Genomic DNA, 25,603 nt, shown 5'->3' on the forward strand with positions numbered 1-25,603 from the left:
ACTTCATGGGCGTCTACAGGAAGCCCTAACACAATACACTTCATAGGCGTCTACAGGAAGCCCTAACACCAAACTCTTCACGGGCGTCTACAGGAAGCCCTTGCACCATACTCTTTCTGGGGTGTCTACAGGAAGCCCTAACTCGATACTCTTCCTGGTTGTCTACAGGAAGCCCTTGCACCATACTCTTCATGGGCGTCTACAGGAAGCCCTAACTCCAGAGACCTTAACTTTGATGTCGAGGAATTATGAACAACTCGCAAACTTAAGTTTCAGACGAGTATATGTTGCTTGAAGAAGTGAAGGATGACGTCTCTTCACAGCAACCGTCATAGACAACACATATATACACACACACACACATGTATATACCTGCCTCACAGATATTACTCACATTCACACTCTCGTAGGTGTATACTTCCTCTTTCTCTCATAATACATATATGCACATGTATACATCCTCTCTCTACTACAACACTTACTTGTGTCAACACTTTCAAGTGTCAACACTCACTTATGTGAACTCTAGTTAGTGTAAACACTAGCTGTGACAAACATTAGTTAGTGTAAACACTAGCTGTGATAAACACTAGTTAGTGAAAACACTAGTTAGTGTAAACACTAGCTGTGATAAACTCTAGTTAGTGTAAACACTAGCTGTGATAAACACTAGTTAGTGAAAACACTAGTTAGTGAAAACAATAGCTGTGATAAACTCTAGTTAGTGTAAACACTAGTTAGTGTAAACACTAGCTGTGATAAACTCTAGTTAGTGTAAACACAAGCTGTGATAAACACTAGTTAGTGAAAACACTAGTTAGTGTAAACACTAGCTGTGATAAACTCTAGTTAGTTTAAACACTAGCTGTGATAAACACTAGTTAGTGAAAACACTAGTTAGTGTAAACACTAGCTGTGATAAACTCTAGTTAGTGTAAACACTAGCTGTGATAAACACTAGTTAGTGTAAACACTAGCGGTGATAAACACTAGTTAGAGTAAACACTAGCTGTGATAAACACTAGTTAGTGTAAACACTAGCTGTGATAAACACTAGTTAGTGTAAACACAAGCTGTGATAAACACTAGTTAGTGTAAACACTAGCTGTGATAAACACTGGTTAGTGTAAACACAAGCTGTGATAAACACTAGTTAGTGTAAACACTAGCTGTGATAAACACTAGTTAGAGTAAACACTAGCTGTGATAAACACTAGTTAGTGTAAACACAAGCTGTGATAAACACTAGTTAGTGTAAACACTAGCTGTGATAAACACTAGTTAGTGTAAACACTAGCTGTGATAAACTCTAGTTAGTGTAAACACAAGCTGTGATAAACACTAGTTAGTGAAAACACTAGCTGTGATAAACACTAGTTAGTGTAAACACTAGCTGTGATGAACACTAGTTAGAGTAAACACTAGTTAGTGTAAACATTAGCTGTGATAAACACTAGTTAGTGTAAACAATAGCTTGAGTAAACACTCGTATCTGTAACAGTTAACCGCTGAAGAAGTTCATCTTAGTAAACGTTCACTTATTGTTGTCCTCGAGTTTCATGTTTAATAAAGTATTGTCACAAGTTATTGTTCGTATCTATATCATCTATACTATAAGAGATAATGTCTGTCTATTCAAAGTTGGCGGCAACAAGGTTGAGGCTACCGTCACCCAAATTAAATTTGCAGAGGGAATGGTCTTGCGTAAGTGATAAACATAGGCTGGTCGGGGTCGCATAAGTCAAAAGAGAACAGCGTGCTAACGCCACCTCCTCCTTCTCTATAGATTTGGGCACTGGCGGACATCTACATATCTATATTTTCAAAACAAAATCCTTTCGTCCTCCAAAAAATCTTAAAGTAATATTCACTATTATTCACTGATCTTTGGAAAATTACGAAAATTTTGTTCTGTCAATAATTTGGCCGCACTGGCATAAAACACACGATCCTTACACAAAGTCAGAGGTTTCTCAAGCTGAAATTCTCAACCACTGAACTCCTCTCGCTCTCGAACTCCCACACATTAGACAGTTATATTGTTTATAAGAGACAGGCAGGTGGACAGAGACAGTGACACACACAGCTAGAATTAGATAAAGAGACAGAGACAGACACAAAGAAAGAGAGAGTCAGACAGACAGATAGATAGATAGATAGATAGATAGATAGATAGATAGATAGATAGATAGATATATGAATAGATGAATATATAGATGAACAGATAGAAAGCTAGAGGGATATATATAGATTGAAAGATAAATGGCTGCACAGATAGCTGTATGAATTTATAGCTAGATATATGGATAGATGGACAGAGTGATGGACAGATTAACAGATAGATGGATAGGTAGATGAATAGATGGATGGACAGAAGGATGAATAGATTGATAGAGCTATTCACAGATTGATGAGTAGATAAATGGATAAATAGATCGAAATCCCCGTGGCGCGGTGTTACAACCGTCGCCCCGCGCTTGCCGAGCGATCTACCCTGGGTTTGTATCATGGCCGGGGAGGATTGACTGGGCGCCAGTCCTTAACTGTAGCTTCTGTTCACCCAGCAGTGAATGGGTACCTGGTTGTTAAACGACTTGGTGGGTCGTACTCCAGGGAACATTGGATTAAGGACCTGCCCGAAACGCTATGGTTGCTGGTGGCTGTACAATAGTAAAAGAACTCTTCTATATATAAATAAATAAGGATGACATGATTGGTAGAAGGATGGATAGATGAATAAATAGATTTTTAAGTGGATGGATAGATAGGTGGACAGACAGTTGGATAGATAGGTGGTAAATAGGCCATTAGGTAGACGGACAGAAAGATCGATAGCTAGATGGATACACAGATGAGTGGATTGATAGATGAATAGATATATAGATGATGGATGGATTGATAAATGTATAGATGGATGGATTGGTAGATGAATATATATAGTTAAGTAGAGGTAGATGGATAGATAGATATATGGACAGATGGGAGACAGACAGACCCGGACAACGCTGGGTACCAACCTTATCTATACTAGAAGATACATTGTCTGTCGTCAAGTATGAGGCCAGACGTTTGGGGTCAGGTTCACCCAAATTGGCAGAGACAATGGTCTGGGGTTTGGGATGAACATAGGCTTGTCGGGGTCGCCATAATTAAGAAGAGAACAGCGATCCTGGGTCACATTTAGACCCCCACGACGATTCTTGGCACTGGCTGCCAGCTAACTCTGTAAATAGTTTGAAAATAATCAATTCAAATCAATTATTTTTACTTATTTTAGAAATATGCATCATTATTCACTGATTTTGGAAATATTTATTAAATATTTCTAATGTTCATTTAGAAATAAGTAATTCATTTTAGTAAGTAATTATCCAAAGATGGCAACAAGCTGAGGAGACAATGTAGCATCATCAAATGCTGGATATTCAAAAGGGGCTAAATATTACTTAGGATGCCAATACAAGAACAAAAGTGCATAAGGCAAATGATATCAAATGTGTCTGATTCACCAAGGATGCTATATAGGGACAGGTGACCGCGAGAGACAGTTAGGAAGCAAGATGAAAGCACGTCCAGGAGGACAAGACATTCAACAAGGATATCCATGTCCATGACAGGAAAAATGCAGTTTGGACCATAAGGAGCAGGGCGGCGCTTCTTTAAGTGCCCGTGAGTTAAACGTGTATGACCAATATGTAACCTTGCCAAAGCCGTTTCCCACCCCCGGTTACGGAGGTAGGAGGAAGGCCATGGGGACACACCACCCTTAAGAGCACGCAGTTTGTTACCAGTAACAGAAGACCAACGACCCTGCCAACGGGCAAGGATTGAGATATGAATAACTGGGTAGAAGTCAGAATAAGGAGCACCTTTACGGGAGATGGGACAATTGTGGATAGCTTCCTTAACGGCAGCATCCACACGCTCATTTAAGGACACACCAATATGGCTGGGAACCTAGCAAAACGCCAGTCTTAGAATAGGTTAGGTTAGATTAGGTAGGGTTGGTTAGGTTCGGTTATATATCTACGTTAGTTTTAACTCAAATTTAAAAATAATTCATTCATATAAAATAAAATGGATAGCTTTATCATTTCATAAGAAAAAATATTGAAAAATATTTAAATTCAGGAAAACTTGGCTTACTAGGCAAATCGGGCCTAGAAGTAGGCGGAGTTCGACGTTCTGGCTCTATATATATATATATATATATATATATATATATATATATTATCAGGTTTATGTTTTGGTTAGGAGTAGTGCTTTTTACTCCTTTACGGATTATTTCTTTCATTATTCTTTCCTCTTTTATATGTTCACTGTGCATGGTTGATTAATCAACCATGCACAGTGAACATATAAAAGAGGAAAGAATAATGAAAGAAATAATCCGTAAAGGAGTAAAAAGCACTACTCCTAACCAAAACATAAACCTGATAATATTCTACAAAACCAAGAAGACTTCCGAACTCCTTATCAAAAACAGCCCGAAGCCGACGGAGAACCCTCTACAGCAGTCAAGCGTTGTATACATGTACACTTGCCCCCACGAAGGATGTAACCTTCAATGTAAGTACATAGGTATGACGTCGACCAAGCTGACGAGGCGTTTGACATGCCATCTTCAATCTGGTGCCCCTAGGAATCACATGAGACAAGCCCATGACATTACTCTAACAAGAGAAATGCTGAACAAGAATACTTGCATAATAGACAAAACCCAAGATTCAAGAAGATTACAAATTCTTGAGGCAATTCACATAAGAATAGAGCGACCTACCATGAACACCCAAATCACGGAACTATTTACTCTACCCACCATGAGAGTAAGGACAAGACAAGAACATATCGATGCCAACACAGAAGACAATGTCCAACATAACAGGCCAATTACACTGGATTAATCTTTGTGTTTAGATAGGAGATGCCTCGTATGGGCCAATAAGCCTTCTGCAGCCCCTATGTTTATCCCTTATGTATCCCCCCATGTTTTCACCTTAATTGTATTATCACCTGACCTAATGCGGGTATAAAATCAACTAATATATATATATGCATATATATATATGCATACCTAGTAGCCAGAACGCACTTCTCAGCCTACTATGCAAGGCCCGATTTGCCTAATAAGCCAAGTTTTCCTGAATTATTATATTTTCTCTAATTTTTTTCTTATGAAATGATAAAGCTACCCATTTCATTATGTATGATGTCAATTTTTTTTTATTGGAGATAAAATTAAAAACAATTAATTCATGAAAACTTGGCTTATTAAGCAAATCGGGCCTATGGCCGAGTAACCAAGACCAAATTGTTTTTCTTAATGAACTTAATTCTTTGGTACCTTCAATAAAATTCACATGTGGAAACGAGGAGAATGGTACTCTTCCGTTTTTGTTCATTATGATTCATAGAGTCAATAGAAGGTTCAAATTTAATGTGTATAGAAAACCTACCAACGTGGGGTCGTTTGTTCATTAGTATTCGAATCATCATAGTAAAGTTTAACAGGCAGTATTTTCAGGAAAGTTTCTTCGAGCTTTGAGGGTATGCAGCCCTGAGTTTTTTGATGAAGAGATAGCTAAAATATATGAAATTGGGAAGAGTTTACAGTGCTCTAAGATGTTTTTGGATTGTTCGTTTGGGAAAGCTAAACGTACGTTTTATAATAATGTCTCCAAAGCGAAGCCAGAAAATAGAAACTCATTGGTGGTACCTTATGTGATGGGATTTGAGAAACTTTCACCAGTTTTTAAGAACCTTAATATCAATTTGGTGTTCACTAATAATACGATTAAGTCTAATTTAATAAAAAACTTCCCTGGAACAGCAGGTTGTGTGTATTCGATTCCCTGCAATGATTGTGAGTCTGTGTACCTTGGACAAACAGGAAAATCCTTACAATTACGTATGTCCCAACATGCTTATAGTATAAGAACTGCCCAAACGTCTAATGTTTTGTATCTACATACAAGTTTGTGTGATCACACTATTAATTGAGATGGGGCGAAAAGCATTGCCAATTGCAATGGCTTTGTGAAACGGAATTTATTTGAGTCTGCCCTAATTCGTCAATGTCCAAATCTTCTCAATGTTAGTACTGGTATGTACAAACTTGACCCAGTTTTAAGTTACAATATTACACAACAGTTTAAGAAAAAAACTCTGAAAGGGAGGCTTACAATGTCTCATTACAATTTTATATTCATTTATTGTGTGTTCATGAGGCTTTTCTTTAATCTTTCATCTATATTCTCTGAATGCTTAATCCTCTTTGACCATTCTAAGCTAAGCTATTCCTGCTTCTGGTAATTCTTTCTCTAGAGATGGGTTGGTCAGGTTCCAGATGTTGGCCTGTATCCTCTCTCTTTCTCTAGTAAGTCTGGTGTTGACAACGGCTTTAACAGGCCGAAACGTTCATCTCTCTTCCCCATTTCTTTCTAGTTTTTCCGCCAACAAATGATCAGTGTTTAATGATCGTCAATTGCATCAATGGTTACCACGTGCCACTTTCTCTCCTTCTCTCTTCCCTGGAAACACAAACCGAAACTGTCTCTGTTTTCCGCTTGTTACAACTTGTAATAAAGTTGTTACATCTTGGCTTAACGTGTTTATGACGTATTAGAACGTTGTTACAACTTGCTATATTGGTTGTTATAACTGGTTAGGAGGTGTTAAAACTTGTTCGAACGTTGTACCAACATCGTAGTTTCGGTGTGTGTTTGGTGGGTTTACCCTTCTCTTAAGCCTTTTGTTACTAAACTTCGTTCTGCTTTAGTGAAATCTGATTCCTTAAAACTTCGCTACCGTTTTCTTCGAAAATGACTCAGTGAACAAGTGCTACCCCGTTCATTATTACCCAACAGCGTTCTTAATTATTAGATCGGCCGTTTGATGAGATTCCCCGCATAGTGCTTATGAAAAACATCGATTTACTTCAATTAGAAGTTCGTGAATGTTTTAAAGTGGTGGATAACTGTAAGTATGCCTTTCTCCAAGCCATTCTGCCTGAATGGAACCGCTGTTTGATGGATTATTGTTACACTACTTTGAGATCTACCTACAGAAAGGTGAGTACTAAACTGGATTTAAAATTGAAAAGACTTATTCAACAAAGTAACTGGAGTAAACACTCCAACCGTGATTTTGTCATCAACCTCTCGGATAGACAACTTGATAACAACACGATTACTGCATTAGGATATGGCCTGAGTTTTGCCACGTCTAACGAGACAGTTAATTTTGTAGATATTGCCAAAGGTTTCTGTAATCTCGAAAAGTATAGTGATGTCTCAGTTGAAGATATTAATGTGTGCAAAGGTATGATGTATGGTGTTTTACTTAACAATTCTGTATCTAATTGTCCAAGTCGATTTATTCATGCGTTCAAAATTCTCAAAAAAGATAATTCATTGAATATTACCAAGGCTGATAAGTCAAATGCAGTAGTTATTATGAATAAGGATGACTATGTTCGAAAAATGGAGTTACTTTTGGAAGATAGGGATACTTACCTATTGGTTAACAGAGATCCTACTGAAAAAGTGATCACACATTTTAACAAAACTCTCAAAACTTTGTGCAAAGGCGATAAAGAGTTGATTTCTAGGCAAACAAATCGATCTCCCCCTCTAACTTATATGTATGGTCTTATAAAAACCCATAAACCTTATAATCCAGTTAGACCGATTATTAGTTCAATTGGTTCGGCGGCTTATAAACTTTCTAAGTGGTTGGTTAAAGTTTTGTTCCCTATCGTTGGTACTCTTTCTAACTCGCACTTAACTAACAATGTAGACTTAATTAATAAGCTATCCACACTAAATTTGAATTTTGATTTTAAACTTTTTTCTTATTTTTTTTACATGCAAAGCATGCAATTTAAATACAATAAAAACGAGAAAAAACACAGAAAACATAAAATAACAAAACAAAACAATAGACCACCGGCCAGATGGCCGACAGCTCAGGACAACAAAATACAAACACGATAAATGCAGGGAAAAACACATCAGACATGAAGACACAAAATAGAAAACAATTGTCAAACAAGCAAGCACAGTAACATTTCAAAACAAAACATCATAAAACAAAACAAACATCAAGATGCATAACAGAAAACATAACAGGACAAGCACAATACACAACAAACAAAACAAAATAATAAACAAGTACAACATGTAAAGTAATAATTAAAACACCAGTGCAAACGTACAGCACAGAAACAAGACATTAATGAAAACACCCACACCAAACCAACCGCCCCGCAACAAACAAAGAGCGAGGTCAAAATAAACAACAATAATAAACAAGCAACCCATGCAAACAGAAAATAAACATAGGTACATACACAACAACAAACACTCATCGACCTGAAGGACCGAGAACAAAACACAACATAAAGGACATCATGAAACAAAACAAGAAAATCTCACAGCACACAGCAAGCTAAGAATAAAAACACATGTGAGCAATGCAGAAGAATAAGATACATGTCAAAGTAAAATCAGCTTACATATTTGCCCAGGAACATGACCTGGGGATACCGCACATTAAACGCCTCCCAAATCAGCCACCTCCCCCAAGAGGCTTGACCCACCACCAGGGGCGCCATTTGAACCGGAACCCCGGCATCAAACACCCGCACACAGGAAACCCATATGGTGTCTCTCCAGACGCGAGTAATTGCCACCCTATCCCATACACCTGGAACCCGCTCATCAGAAAAGTCCTCCGGCTTCTCAGACAGCAAGAACTCGGCAACCCAGGCCTCCAGGTCCTCCACAGTAGAGGGCCGGACAGAGGGCACCACCACAGGGGCACCAGCGGCCACGGGCACACCACCAGACGACTGCAGGGAACCAAGGCGGCGCGCATCCTTTCTCAGTCACCACCAGGTCACGCCCAGCACCAGCATCCTCACCAACCCTGGCACCGGAAGACACCACACCCCACTGCGGAGAGCCCCCGGGCAGGGAAGGAACAGGAGGCACACCCGAGACACAGGCACCAGCCCCAGCAGGCACATGTACCTCCGCCACCACCAACTGTGGAGACAACGACTCATCCGGAGCCACGCCGTCAACAGCTGAAGACCCACAGTCACTGAAGTCCCCAACATTAGCCCAGGCAGCAGACGAACGCCTGGAACGTTTGGGCTCCGGCCGGATATCGTCAGAGCCGGAAGCAGATCCAGAAGCACGGGCATCAGTAGTCGGACGAACCGACGCCCGACGCAGAACGGCAGCAGCCTCGACCACAGGAGGAACCGGACCACACACAGCAGGAGGCTCCGCAGCCACCCCAGTACCCAGCACAGCAGGGACTCGAGGTACGGACGCAGAGCCAGGTCCCGCAACTGAAGACGAGGAAGCAGACGGCGATGCTACACAGGGATTACCTGGAAGGTCCACGGGAAGGGAAGGGAACTATCAGGGGGGAAAGCGCCAAGTCATTACGACTATATAGCACTTGGAAGGGGTCAGGATAAGGATTTGGGATGGCAAGGGTAGGAAGGAATGGTGCCCAACAGTAGTGTAAACCGGGCCAAGTACGTGCTATTTAGGTTTTTTCCCACGCACATACTTGGCCCCTGGGTTTTACGAACTTTTTTCCCCCACATGTACTTGGCCCCTGGGTTTTACGAACTTTTTTTTCCACGCACGTACTTGGCCCCTGGGTTTTACGAACTTTTATTCCCACGCACGTACTTGGCCCCTGGGTTTTACGAACTTTTTTTTCCACGCACGTACTTGGCCCCTGGATTTTACAAACTTTTTTTTCCACACACGTACTTGGCCCCTGGGTTTTACGAACTTTTTTTCCCACGCATGTACTTGGCCCCTGGGTTTTACGAACTTTTTTTCCCACGCACGTACTTGGCCGCTCCCATTTTCGCTCAAGGGAATTAAACAGCCGCCTCCAGTCATCCCCAAATTTCGTTAGCTCAGTGACCCTGCACAGGCATGTTAGAGGGGATTAAAAAGCCAGTCATTGGCCCCAGGGTTTTCTCAAATTTTCTTTCATAGCCTGTCTTTGGCCCGTGTATTTTTTGTTACCCCACTGACCCATGCACGGGCATTGCTAATGGTCAATGACGTCATCAACTTACCTGGGGATTAAAAGGCCGGCTCCTGGCCCCATCATATTTCACACAGGCATTGCTAATAGTCACCCCGTATTCTTCTTCCCTGCATAAGTCCGTTTTCTGTTATAGTATGTTTATTCCCATTTTTAATGTTTATAGCAAAGGGGGATTCAAATGCTGCCTTCTGTCAAGCCTAATGTGCAATTGCGTTAATCATTATAAGCTCGTTTTTCTCAATAAGGTATTGCCGTACTGTTTCCATTGTCTAAGATCATTTTATAGCTAAGATTACATAATAATAACATAAGAAATGAGTTCAATCCCTGTTTACAGAACCAGTATTTACCCAGGTCTTTTTCCTAAATCTAAAACTTATTCCAATTTATGTCCATTGTTTCATGTTCTGTCTAGTGTTGATAATTTTAATAGTTTATTAATATTCCCCCTTTATCATGTCCATTCATTCACAGCTCTATCATGTCACCTCTATTTCTTTGCCTTTCTAGAGAATGTAATTTAAGCTTTGTCAATCTTTCTTCAGAAATTGCTTATTGAGCATAGGGCAAAATAAAAATGAAAACTTACTATCTTTCATTTGTATGAAACAGTCCCCTGCCAGGCGTGGTGACTTCAATGCGATTTCAGTACTAATCCAATATTACTGTATAAACTATCAGTCCCCTGCCAGGCATGGTGACTTCAATGCGATTTTCAGTAGTAATCCAATATTACTGCATAAACGCATAAATATATATATATGCGCATCTCACATTCTCTCAAAACATACCTCCCACACCTTACTGTAGCATATAACAGATCAAAAATACTCATTCAGTAAAAGCAAAGCCTCTCATGTTTTTTTAAATAAAGCCTTCTGCAATAACCTTCTTTTGTGGCGTCATCATCCCTAATGCGGTGCGAGGCGCCAACGCGGTAAATGCGGATCCCAGGAGGTTCACACATAAGTGTGAACTCTTAATCTGGCTTAATACCTAAACTGTACTCTGTGCTTCATCAAAGTTGATATTCAGCTACAATGGCTCGTATTTTCGCTCATTGCTCATATTTTCTGATATTCATAAACCCGATCAAACCATCCTAACCTAACTTATTATATATAACAAACAAATGCATTCTACAGACCAGTTATTGTTGTTGTTTAGTGACATCATGAAAAGCGACCTCAGGTATAGGGATAATGATATTGCTGGCCATTAGCACATAGGTGTCAAGGTATTACAGCACCTGACTGGTCAACTGTGTATGACGTCACCAGATGGCCCATGCGGCCTTTAGCTTCCTACCTGTATATGTACTGTATTTGATGTTATAATTATTCAAAAAATGACTAGACTAACCATCCCCACCTAACCTAATCAGAGGTTTAAGAATATACATTTTAATTATCCACAACTATAATCATTATTCGGTGATAAGTGCAAAAGTATAACAACAGCCCAAATGTCGTACTGCAATTTAAGCAGAATCATACATCTGGCAGCAGACGAGCTGTCCTTATAAGGACCTCCCCCCAGCCCAAAGGGTAGTCAAACTCAAGCTTCCTGTGCTAACACTCTGAACTAGCTCCAGCACTTGTGCATTAACGAACTTCGTTGTCTCGTATCTATCAACTCAACCATGTATATTTGTGAACTTTGCAAGGCTCCTAAACTAGGACCATTGCACCTGTGCCAGGCAAAATGTGCTGGATGTAGGATAACCTTCTCCGCCAATCCTCGGCATCAGTGTGTTATTTACTGTAAGCAATGTTCGGAGATATCTCGTGGACATTATGATAAGATTTGTCCCTCGTGCTCCAAAGTGATTTGTGCTACCCGTAAGTATCATTGTTTTTATAACATGTTGGAAATTTCCAACACTGAATACAACACTGTTGTATTCTCATTAATTATTACTAATTCTACTAATCATTGTAGTAAGTAAAATTAACACAACGTAGAATTCACATGTACTAATAATTACATCTGTACAATAGGCTAGAATTCTTACGTCACCCGACGCCAGTATTGCATCAGATTTCATTGTAATAAACACATTTATGTCCAATGTGCCTGAGAATTGAATTCGATTCTCTATGACAAACGGTGTTCTGTGTGATAATTAATTACAGATAAACTGACCTCCGACTAAAAGCCGAATAGAGCATTTAAAGTTATAGCAGTTATCTAGTAATAAAAATTAACGTCACGCGTGAATGCCATGGAGAGACATTAATTCTTCTCCATTATACGTTTACTATCATAGCACTGGCAAATAATAATATTTAACTCTTCCAAATAATAAACCCGTCCTAACCCGAGCATTTCAAGCACAACCGCGAGAAATGATAATATCTATAATAATAATTTGGTTAATAAACGCGGGACATGGAGCGGTGCGGGAAAAGACGCCAGTGCACGTGCTGAAACGCTCCCGAGCGGACCTGTTCACGTGTTGCTCACGAGGAGACGCCATTACCCAGTCATCAGGGTAAACGCTATCCATTCTCCAGAAGAAAGTCGCCACTGTGAGGCGTGAAGAGCCTTGCAGACAATACCTTCACCTGGTGTCAGTGTCATTCACGGAACCTGTTAAATTTTGGTTCTTTGTGACTCCACGTGACCGGCCAGTGAAGCGCGTCATTATCCAGGATAGGCTAAGCCAGAGCCTGGGACGCGAATTTCGGCAAGCCTAAACTTACACAGTGCCCATATTAGCTAAGTATCTTATCCTTATTTGATGCATCTGATAGGGTGTAGACTTATAGCTGGGTAGCTTGTCGTGACGACGTATAACAACAATAAATCACAGGTCATTATCCTTCATTTACCATTAATATTAATTTATTGAGCATAAAAATCCAGTAGTTTAATTTGTTGCTACTGTAAACATTTATTTTTCAGCGTGTGAGAAGAATTCTCCGAGCTGTCCTTTCACATGTTAATCAACTCCTAGTGTTCCATGCCGAGTCCAGGAGAATCAGAGGAAGCATCGTGATGAACTTCTAAGGAATCGTCATTAAGCTAAGATTCCTTTGTATTCCTCTCATTTATTATCTGTACTCTTTTACATGCAGAACTCTGTTTATTGGATTAACATGTGTTTATTATGATTATTATTATTATGTTCATAATCTATGTTCCCATTAATGATAACGATAATGATTTCATAAGTATTCATAGGATTAGATTATTATACATTGGATTAGTGAACGAACCACACTAGTTCCTGGACGTACTGAGTTCCAGTAATAACCCCCCAATGTAGGTGTTTGAGGTTTGATTCATTTAATTATACAGCCCATTAATTATTTCTATGATCATATTCTCTAGTATTTTATCCATAGTTACTGGTTCATCTAGGAATTATCTAATGATCATAATTTCTCAGTTTCCCTCTTTACTATAAAAGCGGGTGGTCCTTCGCAATTTAATTTACTATATTAATATTTAAATAATTAGATTCAAGCCCCAAATGTCCCACATTATGGTCCTTATCGAACCGGATAGGCATTAAATTTATAATTACAAATATTAATCATTAATAACTAATCCTTGTGTGATATAAGCTAGACTAACTATTTAATTAATTGTGTCAACTAACAGTGTAACACATCAGTTAGTCTAAATCACACTAACATATTGCTACTTTCACCTCATGTATAAGGTAGCTTTAGTGAGTCATAGCCAATTACCCACAACACTTAGACCTATACCTCACACAGAGGTGAGAATCTTTAGGTCACCAGGAGCAACAGCTCCTAACTTTTATAACAACCCCACACTAACACCTGCGTTAGTGTGGCCTCACCATCTAACCATTATATACTTAGGTGGTAATGACATCCATCCCACTCGTCATCCAGCTGAGGTGATCAAACACCTCAAAGCCATAATTTCTTCTTTCAAGCTCATCAGTAAATCGGTAGTATTCACATTAGTGGAACCTCGCCAACCAAGTCAAGATAATCGTTGGGGAGTAACCCCAGAATACTACCAGAGAGCTGCTAAGTACATAAATTTCAGGCTGAAAAAACGAGTGAGATTGTATGCCACATATATCCAATTTATAGCCAGACCTTATAGACAGAACCTGACCAGAGATGGTGTACACTTGTCAGGTGAGTCTAGGTTGCATGTGGTTGACAAGGTTATTAACACCATCAACCATCACAAACGGCTGTGGCTAGCAAGCCAAACTTAACTGTACATAATTGTTTCACCTGTGTGTGCAAGTGCACTCTTATAAAACAAAAAAAAACAAAAATACAGCACAACTATATTCACCTTACTGCACCACAATAATCTTTACCAATCTTATTAGGTAGAATTTAGGCTGAGATTGTGCTGAATTTGGTACAAGCCCAGACTAAATAACTTTATAGTTCTTAGTTAGGAATTATCACGACTAGACCTAAGCTAGTCAGTAGTGTATGTATTATACTATTTGTGCTGACCCTAAACAGGGTGGGATTAATTTTTGAGATAACTCTGATTGGAGTGTCTCCATAATATTTCTCTTGTATGCATTATTTTGTGTATCTATTTTGTGTATTGCTGGATAATCTCCATTAACTCTGATGGTGATATAGAAGAGCTAACCGGACGAGAACTAATGGTGAAGTTCAGACAGTGCACAAAATATCTAGCTATTTGTTGTTAGGTAGGTAGGTACATTTAACCTCAAGTGAGGTAAAGTATAAATAGCCACCTTAAATTAGGCTACATTTAATGTTACTTGTCCACTAATGAACAAGTACCCAAGCTTCATTAGTATTACATATACTAATCCCATGAAGTTTGGACCTAAGCCCAACATGGCTACTCCTGAGCAATTAAGGAGAACCTACATTGGCCTTAAAGATCATTTGACCAGATTAATTAACAAGGCTGAGGGCTTAACTAAAGATACTCCCATTGACTCTTATCACTTAGAGACATCAGTTAGAGTGGCTGATCTGAAATTTGATCAAGTCAAATCTGCAGGTAAATCTTATCTTGATCTGCTAAATACTGTAGAAATCGATCCTGAGCAAGTAAGTCAAATTGTAGACGACATCTCCCAGTATGAAGATGAGACTCAAGATATAATTATCTAAATTAGCAAAACAATCTGGATCCAATACCAGTAACACAGGGTCTCACTTCAATAACCAACTACCAGAGGTTCGTTTACCTACTTTGGACTTACCTACATTTTCAGGATTAGATACAGAAAATTGGGACAATTTTTGGACTTCATTTGAAGTTCACATCCATAAGAAGCCGTCTTTAGACAAGGTTTCTAAATTTTCATACCTATTTAGTCTTCTCAAAGGAGAGGCTAAAAAGGTCATACATAACCTCACTCTTGATGAGAGTAATTATGAGGAAGCTATAAAACTCTTGAAGTTGAACTATTGCAACAAAGAGTTAAGTATAGCTACCCTCTATTATCAATTGCTAGATCTGAATGCACCAAATAGTAGACCAGAGTCACTTCAAAGCTTCAGACTTGAAGTAGAGTCTCTAGTAAAGGCCTTAGGTACTAAAGTTAATATACCTGCTTCAGAATGGTCTATCAAGTTACTATTGCAGAGGAAATTACCTCGAAATGTCTTGACAGAGCTCTGCTCACATTATAATACCGAGTTTCTCACTCTTGACCAAATATTCGAGGGATTGAGGATAACGGTTAACAGGTTGAAGACTCATGATAAAATTAAACCTGAGTCCAAACCAACTAATACTGATACTTCAGTCAAACCTAAACAGACTCTGAGTAAGTCTAATAAATATAAACCCAAAACTACTCCATCCACTGGGAAAAGGAGTGGAAATGTAGGTACATATTCGGTGTCTCCTTCTGAGATAACCAATGACTTGTCTACTAAAGAAACCAAGTCTATTAACCAGAGAAAGTGTCTGTTCTGCAATCAGGGACACACCACTTATCAATGCTCTGTTTATCCTACTTATAATGTTAGGGTTAAAAGGTTGCAAGAATTACACAAGTGCACCAAGTGCATGGGCTCTCATGATCCCAAGAAATGTGCAGTGCAGCTACGTTCCTGCAACCGATGTAACCAAGGTGTACACCACTACGCCTTATGTAGAAAATCTTCTACACCAACCATGACCACTGGGGAGAATTCCACGAATTCTACCGCAGTGCAATATTGCAAAGTGCATCAAGAAGTAAATGTACTTGCTACTGAGTCAGGCAATAATACTACTCTACCTACAGCTCAACTTAGACTAATAAACCGAAGATCTAGAATTAACTCTAGAGGTCTTTTTGACCAAGGTTCACAGAAAACCTTCATTACACAACAGTTGGTAGATGAGTTAAATTTAAAACCTGCCAAAAGTGTGAGGTTAAATATTTCTGGTTTCTTGTCAAATAGTGGACCTCGTGACTACAAGGTAGTTAAAGTATTAGTAAGACTCGGATCTTCTACTAGTCCAATACAAGCGGTAGTAGTAGATAAACTTCCTACAGACTTACAAGTCACTGGGTTAGCTCGCACTGCGAGACATCTTAAACGAAACCGCATGAGGCTAGCAGATTATAAAATAAATTCTGACTGCCTCACAGATGTTGGAATACTTATAGGCGCGGATCATTATTACAAGTTTATAACTGGATGCACTAGACAACATGGAATGAATTTGTTGTCGTCCGCAGGAGGCAAATTGCTTACAGGACCGGTGCTTTTCAGACGTAATCCGACGTCCACAAACCAACAATCTAATAACATAATAGTGGCGTGACTAGGCTTGGAACAGTCACCCCTACGTTTCAGGGAAATATCTGAGGATATTGAGTCTGACCCACCAATACATCGTTTGTAGGATTTACACACTTTAGGCATTATCCCTGAACAACCAAGTCCTGATGATACGTGGACTTACCAGCAATACCTGGATACAGTTGTCTATGCAAATAAACAATACTGGGTAAGACTCCCATGGAAGTTGGATCATCCACAACTTCCAGTTAATTATTTTATGGCAGCCTCACAATTGCAGTCTCAATTAACACGACTACAGAAGCAGCCAGACAAACTGAACATGTATCATCAACTTATCCAACAGCAACTTAACAGTAAATTTATTGAAGTTGTTGAACACGATGACCGAAAAACAGGTCATTATTTACCTCATCACGCTGTGGTGAAAGACTCATTGACAACACCTATTCGTATTGTCTTTAACTGCAGTGCTAAAGTAAAGCCAAGCAGTGTGTCTTTAAATGAATGTCTCCAAACGGGACCTAGCCTAACACAAAGGCTACATGATGTGCTGTTACGATTTCGCACAGGTATATTCGCCTATACTGCTGATATCAGCAAAGCTTTTCTCCGAGTAGGTTTGCAGGAGGAAGATCGTAACTACACAAAATTCCTCTGGATTAAGGATCCACTGGATCCTAACAGTGAAGTAATCACCTATCGTTTTGCCTCAGTATTATTTGGAGCTACGTCCTCACCGTTTCTTTTGCAAGCAACATTAGACACACATTTGAGGAAATCAAACAGCCCCTATAAGGCAGACATTAGCGACAACTTGTATGTCGACAATTTCCAGGGGACAACTAATGATCAAACTGATCTGGTAGAAATCTACCATGAGGCTAACCATGAACTATTAGGAGCCAATATGCCACTACAGTCATGGGCCTCAAATAATGAATTACTCAACCAGGTAATTGAGAAAGAATTTCCAGATTATCAGGTACCCAATCAATTAAAGGTTCTAGGCGTGGAATGGAACACCAGTACTGACGAGATGAATGTCAAGTCAGTACAAACTGATAATTCAACCCTTACCATGAGAACACTGCTCTCGTTTGTCAGTCAACCATTTGACCCTTTAGGCCTACTTAGTCCTATATTAATAAGGGGCAAACTCCTAATGCAGGAGTGCTGGCAGAAACATATGGGATGGGATGATCCGTTACCAAGTGAGTTACAAGCTAAATGGCAAATACTCTCAACGGATTTTAATCAGTTAGGCGTTTTGAAATTTCCTCGTAATGCTTCAGGACCAAACTTACCCACCAATTTGCACGTTTTCTGCGATGCCTCTGGCAAAGCATACGGCGCAGTAGCCTATTTAGTTAATAGTGCACAATCAATTTTGCTCACATCTAAAGCAAGAGTTGCTCCCATTAAGTAGAGATCTTTGCCTGAAATGGAGTTGACTGCATTGCTGGTGGGAGTAAGATTGGCTCATTGCCTGGCAAAGACACTAAATAATATTCACTTTGGTGAGATTGTAGTGTGGTCAGACAACGAGGCAGTCTTACAATGGGTAAGAAACAACAACAACAAAACTCCCTACGTCAGTAATCGTGTCAGGGAGATTCATGAGTTATCTGCTGGATATAAATTCAGACATGTTCCTACTAAGGACAATCCTGCAGATTATTTATCTCGAGGGTTAACATTAAAACAACTTGTCAAGTCTTCGCTGTGGTTCAATGGACCTTCATGGCTTGTTGGTGGTCAGTGGCCCAAACAAAAGCCACAAGTCATAGTGACCAATATCACCACTCCCATGAAAGAACCAGAACCTCAACGAATATTAGCCATTGATCCTCACCATTATTCTAACTTAAGCAAATTATTAAGAGTGACTGCACATGTGTTTGATTTTCTTGCTAAGATAGGAATTCGACATAAGTTTCCCAATCCTATCCTCTACTGGATCAAACGTGCACAACAAGAGACATATGGAAGCGAATATGAAAATCTTCCAGATAAATTAACTAAGTCTCTAGGTATCTGGTATGATGCCAACACTCATAATATACTACGATGTGGAGGACGTTTGCTGCATGCAAAAATTTATTTGGACGCAAAGAATCCAATTCTTCTACCTCGTCACCACATCATCACTAAACTTCTTGTTTTACATCACCATCAATATGGTACCTTACATGGTGGAGTGTTAGATACTCTCACCGACCTCAGACAAAGGTACTGGCTTCCTCAAGGTCGTCAGACAGTTAAGTCAATTATTAAATCTTGTGTAATCTGTAAAAGATACGATGCCAGAGTATGTCCTTACCCAGGACCTCCACCACTCCCAGAAGAGAGAGTGGTTCATCTTCGTCCTTTCGAAACCACTGGTGTTGATTACACAGGAGCCTTACTTCTCACTGGTAACCCAGATAATATACCAGTGAAGGCATACATTTGTCTCGTTACGTGTGCTACAACCAGAGGCGTACATTTAGAAGTCACTTCAGATATGAGTGCTGAAGCCTTCATCCAGGCCTTCCGCAGATTTGCTGCTCGCAGATCTTGTCCCAAATTAATGATATCGGACAATGGTTCCAATTTTGTGGCAGGAGAAACTTGTTTGCGAGAAATCTGGAACCACCCAGAAGTACAGTCGGTCCTACAGAGACGACAATGTCACTGGAAATTCATAGCACCGAGAGCCCCTTGGCAAGGTGGGTCCTATGAGCGAATGGTAGGCACAGTCAAGAAGTGTCTAAGGAAAACTTTACACAAACAAAAGGTCAGTTACTCCGAACTACAAATTATTGTTGTGGAAATCGAGGCGCGAGTCAATAACCGCCCAATAACCTACCTGCCTGATGATTTCACCCAGAGAGAACCTCTGAGTCCCTCACACTTGATCCATGGAGGTCTACTGAGCCCTCTCATCCCTTTAGCCGAAGAGGACCCCGTAGACCCGTCACATGTGACCAGAGGTGACTTGGTGGAAAGCTACCAGCATCTCTCCAGAGTTATTAACAGGTGGAATGAGGTGTGGACTCGAGAGTACCTCACAGCTCTACGAGAGTACCACTACGGAGCTTCGAGTCCTTACAATAAAGTGCAATTAAAACCAGGGGACCTAGTACTAGTCGACAGTGATGGACCAAGGTCAGAGTGGCCTATAGGCAAAATTGTTGCCATTCATCCAGATCATCAAGGTGTCCTGAGAGTAGTTAAAGTTTTATGCCGAGGCAACACTACTCTAAAAACTTTAGAGAAGCTGGTTCCCCTTGAATTGACTGAGCGAGAATATCAGCCAGATCCAGTTTCCCCAGTAATTCCCGAGGACGATAATTCTGATCCTCCAAGCAACCGCCCCACTAGAGCTGCTGCTCAACAATGTAGGCGGAATTTGCAAGCCTATTACAACTCTGAACAAGAGTAATTCCTTTTACATCCATTTTAGATAACTATGATGATACTGCGGTGTGATATCACGTAACAAACCATTACAAGTCACTATGACCCAGGATATTCCCATCACAGTAGATTCTGTTGTTTAAATTGTGTGATTTAAAATTTTTAATTATTGTGTAGGCTGTAAACCACATGTTTCATTTGACATGTAATTAGCAAGACTTAAGTTTCTTGTAAGTCCTTGATAAATACGGGACGTTTGTTATGTGTGTACTAACATACTAACATATTAACATACTAATATACTAATATTAATACCAACTTCGGGATAGGTCAGTACTCCACAGTACACTACGACCCTTGAATCCTCCCCCCGGAGTTATGTTGGAAATTTCCAACACTGAATACAAAACTGTTGTATTCTCATTAATTATTACTAATTCTACTAATCATTGTAGTAAGTAAAATTAACACAACGTAGAATTCACATGTACTAATAATTACATCTGTACAATAGGCTAGAATTCTTACGTCACCCGACGCCAGTATTGCGTCAGATTTCATTGTAATAAACACATTTATGTCCAATGTGCCTGAGAATTGAATTCGATTCTCTATAACAAACGGTGTTCTCTGTGATAATTAATTACAGATAAACTGACCTCCGACTAAAAGCCGAATAGAGCGTTTAAAGTTATAGCAGTTATCTAGTAATAAAAATTAACGTCACGTGTGAATGCCATGGAGAGACATTAATTCTTCTCCATTATACGTTTACTATCATAGCACTGGCAAATAATAATATTTAACTTTTCCAAATAATAAACCCGCCCTAACCCGAGCATTTCAAGCACAACCGCGAGAAATGATAATATCCATAATAATAATTTGGTTAATAAACGCGGAGCGGTGCGGGAGAAGACGCCAGTGCACGTGCTGAAACGCTCCCGAGCGGACCTGTTCACGTGTTGCTCACGAGGAGACGCCATTACCCAGTCATCAGGGTAAACGCTATCCATTCTCCAGAAGAAAGTCGCCACTGTGAGGCGTGAAGAGCCTTGCAGACAATACCTTCACCTGGTGTCAGTGTCATTCACGGAACCTGTTAAATTTTGGTTCTTTGTGACTCCACGTGACCGGCCAGTGAAGCGCGTCATTATCCAGGATAGGCTAAGCCAGAGCCTGGGACACGAATTTCGGCAAGCCTAAACTTACACAGTGCCCATATTAGCTAAGTATCTTATCCTTATTTGATGCATCTGATAGGGTGTAGACTTATAGCTGGGTAGCTTGTCGTGACGACGTATAACAACAATAAATCACAGGTCATTATCCTTCATTTACCATTAATATTAATTTATTGAGCATAGAAATCCAGTAGTTTAATTTGTTGCTACTGTAAACATTTATTTTGCAGCGTGTGAGAAGAATTCTCCGAGCTGTCCTTTCCCATGTTAATCAACTCCTAGTGTTCCATGCCGAGTCCAGGAGAATCAGAGGAAGCGTCGTGACTAACTTCTAAGGAATCGTCATTAAGCTAAGATTCCTTTGTATTCCTCTCATTTATTATCTGTACTCTTTTACATGCAGAACTCTGTTTATTGGATTAACATGTGTTTATTATGATTATTATTATTATGTTCATAATCTATGTTCCCATTAATGATAACGATAATGATTTCATAAGTATTCATAGGATTAGATTATTATACATTGGATTAGTGAACGAACAACACTAGTTCCTGGACGTACTGAGTTCCAGTAATAACCCCCCAATGTAGGTGTTTGAGGTTTGATTCATTTAATTATACAGCCCATTAATTATTTCTATGATCATATTCTCTAGTATTTTATCCATAGTTACTGGTTCATCTAGGAATTATCTAATGATCATAATTTCTCGGTTTCCCTCTTTACTATAAAAGCGGGTGGTCCTTTGCAATTTAATTTACTATATTAATATTTAAATAATTAGATTCAAGCCCCAAATGTCCCACATAACATCTTTTACGAGTCATAGTATATGTATAGATACTATAGAAAATTGCCCAATAGCAGCTAAATTTATATATGAATTAGTATTTACAATTAGCTGTAGAGCTGTACATCTATGCAGCATTCCTTAAAAATATATATATATATATATATATATATATATATATATATATATATATATATATATATATATATATATATATATATATATATATATATTTATATATATGTATAACTATATAAATTAATTGAAATCTACAGGTCGCCACCCCGATGCATGTCCATTTTGCATGTATCTAAACGATTCCGAGGCTGATACTAGTTCTGATTCAGAGCACTCAGATGCATCATCGCACCAAAGCGTCCAATATGAAAGTAAGTCAATTACACTATTCTGCAATACCATTCACAATTCTTGTCAGATATATTCATATAAATATTATATTTATCATCGTTAATTATTATCATTATCATTTATATAATTTTAGGCTCGCCAACTCAGCAGGTAGTGGAGGTAGAGGAAGAATATCCTCGTGGAGGCGGTGGTAAAGAGCCTAGCACGAGCCAAGCTCGCTCACCAACACCAGAAAATAATGACAACAGGAAAAGTTCTAATTGTAAGTATCATCCGCATTAATTATTATTTTCATATTTCAATAATGCTAGTATTATTATTATTATTAAACTCCCTATATATAATTTTATTTATTGAAATCATTATTCTTGTTACTTATAGGTTCTCAACTAGAGGATGAAGAAGAGTCCCTGCATTTAGTTTGGGAAGCGGATTCCGATATGGACGCCAGCCAGCCTATTGCTAATTCTCCACCACCACCTCAGGAACAGCAACAGCAGGTAGATGTTTTGCTTCCTCCTCAACCCGAAGTGCTTGAAGTGATCAATAATTTCAATGGGGGGTACATACGCCATTCATATAGCATCCCAGATCATGCCCAAGGAGATCCTGCCCATTATTTAACTATATATCATGATTATTTTATTCAGCAAATAGAATCCTTGTTTGATGCCGTTCATCCCAATTTCCCTCCTGCCCCTCTTGATATACCCGGATTTTACATTCAATTTACAACGGCTTAATCAAGAAAATGAACCTGATTTTGAGGGAGAGTTGCCTATAAGGGCTGAGCTGCGCAGTGTATCTAGGCATGAGGCTAGTGTTGTCGTAGATCAATGGATTGCTGAATTGGATAATAAGCTAGAAGAGTTCTTTGCCGAGACAGAAGGTTCTGGTCTAGGTATACAGAGCATTTCTGGCTTTTACATCAATTCCATAGCAGTTCAGCATCCTATCCGTCTAGGAGAATACGTACCTTATCCAGATAAATTGCGTGGCAAAAATTATGTTTTCAACCCTAAAGGTGAGCAAAATATCTGTTTGATCCAATGTTTGGCAGCTTATATATGCCTTGCTCAGGGAATGACATTAGGTAATATCCGCAGATTTTCCAAGTCTTCCAGATGGTGTCTTAGATTTGTCCGTTGGAGTGAGGATATTGAAATTCCCATAACGTATGACAATATCAATAAAATAGAAAGTATAAATAAATTAAGTATTTTTATCTATGTGCTTACGCGTGAAGATAATAGATACTACATTACCTTAGCTAGAAAAGGGAGAGAACATTCTGCCCGCAAAGTACCATTGCTCATGCTAGAGGATCAGCATCTTGTGCTCATTAAAGATTTCAATCTATACGTTCGCAACATGCGCAGCCATTCATACGAGATCCCTAACAATCATATTTACTGTCATTCATGTTTAATTCATTTGTCACCTGATGCTATGCGGGATCACGAAGAGTCACGTGAAGTTAAACAAACATTGAAATTTTACCCCGAAGGTCATAAAATCAAGTTCAAAAATTACGGTCGTGCCTATGGTCCCTCTCACACGGCATATTATGATTTCGAGTGCTTGTTGGACCCCTCCAATCCCCAAGGTATGATTGAGAAGCGTCACAAAGCCGTGGCATATGCTTTTATTATCATCAACAGGGAATTGGAGGTGGTAGATAAATTAACGTATATGGGGGATGACCCTGTGAGTCATTTCATAGATACTTTGGAGAAGTCATGGAAGAGAATAAAATCTACCATGCCTAAATACAAAATATCTATGACACGTGAACATTGGCAAGCCTATAGACGTCAGACCACATGTGAAATGTGTTATAGGCCATTTAAATCAGCTATGGACAAGCACCGTCATCATGATCATGCTATTGAATTTAATAATTATCTTGCAGCCTATTGCCAAAGGTGCAACATTTTATGCAGAAATTCTTATAAATATTTATACACATTCTCTCACAATGCAGCTTATGACCTCGGGGTAATTTTAAATGAATTGTCTAACGTCCCTAACCGCAAAATTGACATTGCCTCCAAAGATGGATTTAAGTTCATGAAAGTAGATATCGGTAAACTTCGGTTTATGGATAGTCTGGCTTTACTAAATGGTGGGCTTGAAAAACTAGCTAAAGAACATATCAAGGAAGGTAAACCCACCACTTACACCTCCGTTATGCTAGATGACGTCCCTGCAGCCGCCCACCATTTATTAAAGACAGGCAAACAGGTCTTCTGTTATGACTACATTTCATCTTTGGAGAAATTAAATGAACCGGCTCTTCCTCCTCCCGAAGCCTTTTTCAATAGTTTAAAACACGAGGCCATAAGCGAGAGCGATTATACACAGGCTAAAGAAGTCTTCAGATTAGCGGAATGCAAGACCATTGGGGATTACTTGAAGGTCTATTTGAAAGTAGATACTGGATTATTGTGTGATGTGTTTACTGTATGGCGCAAGACCATGCTTGAGCTGTATAAGTTAGACATTACACACTATGTCTCGTTATCTAGTTTTGCATGGGACGCTTAGTTGTTTAAGAGTCAAGTTGTCTTGGACTATTTCTGATCCCTATTTGTACGATGTATTGCGCAGAAATCTAAGAGGCGGATTCACCTCTGTTGTACGGCAACACACAAGTGTACAAAATGAGCATACGGGTGCTGATCCTTCTAGTACTGATAAATATATTCTGTATTTAGATTTCAACGGCTTATACGCCACCTGTATGACAGAACTGCTTCCTCAAGGCGGGATCCGTAAATTATCAGCTGCCGAATGCAATGATTGGCTCCAACAAGGATTGGAGAATATTGCTTGTGATGGGGATAAAGGGTATTGGGTCATGTGTGATACCAAGCATGTCGCACCTGAGGTGGCTCGTTACACCGATGACTTGCCATTAACCCTGTCGCATGCTAATATTTCTACTGATCTTCTGTCCGATTATAGCAAACATATTTTATATACCGAAGATCGTAAACTCCCCAAGAAAAACAATAAATTTATTGCCTCACATCTC

Source organism: Procambarus clarkii, chromosome 13 (assembly GCF_040958095.1).
Source record: "Procambarus clarkii isolate CNS0578487 chromosome 13, FALCON_Pclarkii_2.0, whole genome shotgun sequence".
NCBI lineage: Eukaryota > Metazoa > Arthropoda > Malacostraca > Decapoda > Cambaridae > Procambarus > Procambarus clarkii.